General features: G+C 51.4%; 6 non-coding genes across 6 annotated transcripts in view; 3 read left to right on the top strand and 3 right to left on the bottom strand.

Moving 5' to 3' along the window:
• Positions 1-66, bottom strand: part of trnas-aga (transfer RNA serine (anticodon AGA)) — an 82-nt gene extending 16 nt beyond the window's left edge. Inside the window, exon 1 of the tRNA in view lies at positions 1-66. This exon is cut by the window's left edge and continues 16 nt beyond it. This is a non-coding gene — a tRNA (tRNA-Ser).
• Positions 67-996: 930 nt separating this feature from the next.
• On the top strand, positions 997-1,068 carry trnad-guc (transfer RNA aspartic acid (anticodon GUC)). The gene has a single exon. It is a non-coding gene; the product is annotated as a tRNA-Asp (tRNA).
• A 791-nt stretch (positions 1,069-1,859) lies between these two features.
• On the bottom strand, positions 1,860-1,941 carry trnas-aga (transfer RNA serine (anticodon AGA)). Its single transcript has one exon. It is a non-coding gene; the product is annotated as a tRNA-Ser (tRNA).
• Positions 1,942-2,873: 932 nt separating this feature from the next.
• trnad-guc (transfer RNA aspartic acid (anticodon GUC)) lies at positions 2,874-2,945 on the top strand. Its single transcript has one exon. It is a non-coding gene; the product is annotated as a tRNA-Asp (tRNA).
• A 791-nt stretch (positions 2,946-3,736) lies between these two features.
• trnas-aga (transfer RNA serine (anticodon AGA)) lies at positions 3,737-3,818 on the bottom strand. Its single transcript has one exon. It is a non-coding gene; the product is annotated as a tRNA-Ser (tRNA).
• Positions 3,819-4,749: 931 nt separating this feature from the next.
• trnad-guc (transfer RNA aspartic acid (anticodon GUC)) lies at positions 4,750-4,821 on the top strand. Its single transcript has one exon. It is a non-coding gene; the product is annotated as a tRNA-Asp (tRNA).
• Positions 4,822-5,000: the final 179 nt, after the last annotated feature.

The raw sequence follows: 5,000 nt of genomic DNA, 5'->3' as shown, positions 1-5,000 counted from the left end.
CGAACCTGCGCGGGGAGACCCCAATGGATTTCTAGTCCATCGCCTTAACCACTCGGCCACGACTACAAGCTCCGACTGGCTGCCCCCCATTCCCCCCCCCCCTTTAATTATTAATTCACAAATCGATACATTTATTTTTTGTGCGTTCCAAAGCTCTTTCTTTTGATGGTAAGTGACTTAATGTAGGGACCATGCACAGGGTCCAACAGCAGCACAACGAGGCAGCGTGGTCGGTATCAAGCCAGTAGTATAAATTAACCTTGTAATCGAAAGCAATGAGCAATTTCCACCCATGTTCGGGCAAAAAGAAGCTCAGACCTGCTGTTAAGCGTTCGAACCTCTGCCGGGAATGGATTTTCCTTTCTTTTTGTTCCGATTGCTGAACATGCTACAGTAGGCCTCAGTCCAAAAGTTCATAAGCTCCAGGTTGGGACTATGCACAGAGTCTCCATCGACAACACAACAAGGCAGTGTAGTTGGTTCACTCGGCAATCATCTCCGGGCAGCACTGTAAAATCGAGCCAGTGCGTGAAAATGCAGCTCAGAATCCAAAGCAGCGAGGAGGGTTCCCCCGTGGTCAGCTTACCCTGGCGGAGGCCCAGCGTGTGTCTAGTCCCAACTGCCTTCAAAGCATGCCCAGAGAGTTCGTCCTTAGTACAGTGGACAGCAGCTCCTCTGTTCTATTTCTAAATCAGGCCTGCTTGATTCTTCCTGTTCATTTTCAGATGGTTCAGCCACAATTTCTATGCCAACCAGCGTGCTTGCTTTTGACTGTTCTCTGCTCCCAACAAACCTTATTGAGCTAATCCTCTGATCTACAGCAGTTTTTGTCTTAGAAGAGGAGAAAGACCGAACTCTTCTGGACAGCTGCACAAGATTGATTTCAATATCTTCGGGTGCCACGCTGTGATCGGGCTTCAACTTGCCCTGGGGAAGGCCCGGCGTACGTCTCGTCACAGTTTCGTCTCCACAGCCTTCAAGGGTTCAGCCAGGTGCTCCTCGTTAGTATAGTGGACAGTATCTCCGCCTGTCACGCGGAAGACCGGGGTTCGATTCCCCGACGGGGAGGCTGCTTTTCCCTTAGGCCCGACAGTGGGAAAGCCAAGGGATCTTGCTTGAAAAAGCACCGCGCCTGCCCCAAGCCTCAATCAGCGAACAAGAGGCCCAGCGTATGTCTAGTCCTGACTACCTTCGAAGGAGCGTTCCTCCTTACTATAGTGGACAGCACCCGTTCTTTTGAATCAGGCCTGACCGTAGGAATGCCAAGGGGCTCCCTGCCTCACCGAGTTCTTGTCTCTCTGTCTTCAGCCACAGTTTCCATGCCAGTCAGCCTGCTTGCTTCTTCCTGTTCTGTGCTCCAAATGCGCATTATTCAGCTAATCCCATGGTTAGCAGCAGTCCTGGGTGGAATTGGAACTCTGTAGATTTATACACTCGGTATGTGCCACAGGCTTAAATGAGTCCCCGGGAGACTGCGCAACAAAAGTAGCGTTCACGGCTTCAAACACGGCCGACCTGTAAGCTCCGCCTTCCCCTTTGGAGTCCACATGCAATTGGATTTAAGCGCTCGACCATCCTGACGCGCTATGGGTGAGTACAGTTTGCGTCGTGGACCATGCCCGCGACTTAGGCTGCCAACACACGCCTGGGAAGTGCACTTGGGTCAGTCAGTGAAAGCAGTCATAGTAGTCGGTTAACGAAAAGCAGCACCTGCAGGGCATCGACACAGCCTATTGTGCCGAGTTTCAGTTGGCGTTGAGGACACGTACTAGGTACTAGGATTTCCATCTACTCTGTTATTTGGGGAACAGGCACCATGGACCAGGTCGCAACTGCCCTTCCACAAGCAACATAAAGGCCGTAGTCGGCAGGATTCGAACCTGCGCGGGGAGACCCCAATGGATTTCTAGTCCATCGCCTTAACCACTCGGCCACGACTACAAGCTCCGACTGGCTGCCCCCCATTCCCCCCCCCCCCCTTTAATTATTAATTCACAAATCGATACATTTATTTTTTGTGCGTTCCAAAGCTCTTTCTTTTGATGGTAAGTGACTTAATGTAGGGACCATGCACAGGGTCCAACAGCAGCACAACGAGGCAGCGTGGTCGGTATCAAGCCAGTAGTATAAATTAACCTTGTAATCGAAAGCAATGAGCAATTTCCACCCATGTTTGGGCAAAAAGAAGCTCAGACCTGCTGTTAAGCGTTCGAACCTCTGCCGGGAATGGATTTTCCTTTCTTTTTGTTCCGATTGCTGAACATGCTACAGTAGGCCTCAGTCCAAAAGTTCATAAGCTCCAGGTTGGGACTATGCACAGAGTCTCCATCGACAACACAACAAGGCAGTGTAGTTGGTTCACTCGGCAATCATCTCCGGGCAGCACTGTAAAATCGAGCCAGTGCGTGAAAATGCAGCTCAGAATCCAAAGCAGCGAGGAGGGTTCCCCCGTGGTCAGCTTACCCTGGCGGAGGCCCAGCGTGTGTCTAGTCCCAACTGCCTTCAAAGCATGCCCAGAGAGTTCGTCCTTAGTACAGTGGACAGCAGCTCCTCTGTTCTATTTCTAAATCAGGCCTGCTTGATTCTTCCTGTTCATTTTCAGATGGTTCAGCCACAATTTCTATGCCAACCAGCGTGCTTGCTTTTGACTGTTCTCTGCTCCCAACAAACCTTATTGAGCTAATCCTCTGATCTACAGCAGTTTTTGTCTTAGAAGAGGAGAAAGACCGAACTCTTCTGGACAGCTGCACAAGATTGATTTCAATATCTTCGGGTGCCACGCTGTGATCGGGCTTCAACTTGCCCTGGGGAAGGCCCGGCGTACGTCTCGTCACAGTTTCGTCTCCACAGCCTTCAAGGGTTCAGCCAGGTGCTCCTCGTTAGTATAGTGGACAGTATCTCCGCCTGTCACGCGGAAGACCGGGGTTCGATTCCCCGACGGGGAGGCTGCTTTTCCCTTAGGCCCGACAGTGGGAAAGCCAAGGGATCTTGCTTGAAAAAGCACCGCGCCTGCCCCAAGCCTCAATCAGCGAACAAGAGGCCCAGCGTATGTCTAGTCCTGACTACCTTCGAAGGAGCGTTCCTCCTTACTATAGTGGACAGCACCCGTTCTTTTGAATCAGGCCTGACCGTAGGAATGCCAAGGGGCTCCCTGCCTCACCGAGTTCTTGTCTCTCTGTCTTCAGCCACAGTTTCCATGCCAGTCAGCCTGCTTGCTTCTTCCTGTTCTGTGCTCCAAATGCGCATTATTCAGCTAATCCCATGGTTAGCAGCAGTCCTGGGTGGAATTGGAACTCTGTAGATTTATACACTCGGTATGTGCCACAGGCTTAAATGAGTCCCCGGGAGACTGCGCAACAAAAGTAGCGTTCACGGCTTCAAACACGGCCGACCTGTAAGCTCCGCCTTCCCCTTTGGAGTCCACATGCAATTGGATTTAAGCGCTCGACCATCCTGACGCGCTATGGGTGAGTACAGTTTGCGTCGTGGACCATGCCCGCGACTTAGGCTGCCAACACACGCCTGGGAAGTGCACTTGGGTCAGTCAGTGAAAGCAGTCATAGTAGTCGGTTAACGAAAAGCAGCACCTGCAGGGCATCGACACAGCCTATCGTGCCGAGTTTCAGTTGGCGTTGAGGACACGTACTAGGTACTAGGATTTCCATCTACTCTGTTATTTGGGGAACAGGCACCATGGACCAGGTTGCAACTGCCCTTCCACAAGCAACATAAAGGCCGTAGTCGGCAGGATTCGAACCTGAGCGGGGAGACCCCAATGGATTTCTAGTCCATCGCCTTAACCACTCGGCCACGACTACAAGCTCCGACTGGCTGCCCCCCATTCCCCCCCCCCCCTTTAATTATTAATTCACATATCGATACATTTATTTTTTGTGCGTTCCAAAGCTCTTTCTTTTGATGGTAAGTGACTTAATGTAGGGACCATGCACAGGGTCCAACAGCAGCACAACGAGGCAGCGTGGTCGGTATCAAGCCAGTAGTATAAATTAACCTTGTAATCGAAAGCAATGAGCAATTTCCACCCATGTTCGGGCAAAAAGAAGCTCAGACCTGCTGTTAAGCGTTCGAACCTCTGCCGGGAATGGATTTTCCTTTCTTTTTGTTCCGATTGCTGAACATGCTACAGTAGGCCTCAGTCCAAAAGTTCATAAGCTCCAGGTTGGGACTATGCACAGAGTCTCCATCGACAACACAACAAGGCAGTGTAGTTGGTTCACTCGGCAATCATCTCCGGGCAGCACTGTAAAATCGAGCCAGTGCGTGAAAATGCAGCTCAGAATCCAAAGCAGCGAGGAGGGTTCCCCCGTGGTCAGCTTACCCTGGCGGAGGCCCAGCGTGTGTCTAGTCCCAACTGCCTTCAAAGCATGCCCAGAGAGTTCGTCCTTAGTACAGTGGACAGCAGCTCCTCTGTTCTATTTCTAAATCAGGCCTGCTTGATTCTTCCTGTTCATTTTCAGATGGTTCAGCCACAATTTCTATGCCAACCAGCGTGCTTGCTTTTGACTGTTCTCTGCTCCCAACAAACCTTATTGAGCTAATCCTCTGATCTACAGCAGTTTTTGTCTTAGAAGAGGAGAAAGACCGAACTCTTCTGGACAGCTGCACAAGATTGATTTCAATATCTTCGGGTGCCACGCTGTGATCGGGCTTCAACTTGCCCTGGGGAAGGCCCGGCGTACGTCTCGTCACAGTTTCGTCTCCACAGCCTTCAAGGGTTCAGCCAGGTGCTCCTCGTTAGTATAGTGGACAGTATCTCCGCCTGTCACGCGGAAGACCGGGGTTCGATTCCCCGACGGGGAGGCTGCTTTTCCCTTAGGCCCGACAGTGGGAAAGCCAAGGGATCTTGCTTGAAAAAGCACCGCGCCTGCCCCAAGCCTCAATCAGCGAACAAGAGGCCCAGCGTATGTCTAGTCCTGACTACCTTCGAAGGAGCGTTCCTCCTTACTATAGTGGACAGCACCCGTTCTTTTGAATCAGGC

This window comes from Hemibagrus wyckioides, linkage group LG12 (genome assembly GCF_019097595.1).
Source record: "Hemibagrus wyckioides isolate EC202008001 linkage group LG12, SWU_Hwy_1.0, whole genome shotgun sequence".
NCBI classification, from domain to species: domain Eukaryota; kingdom Metazoa; phylum Chordata; class Actinopteri; order Siluriformes; family Bagridae; genus Hemibagrus; species Hemibagrus wyckioides.
Note: the sequence above shows the minus strand (reverse complement) of the source record. Positions and strands in the feature narration are given on the sequence as shown.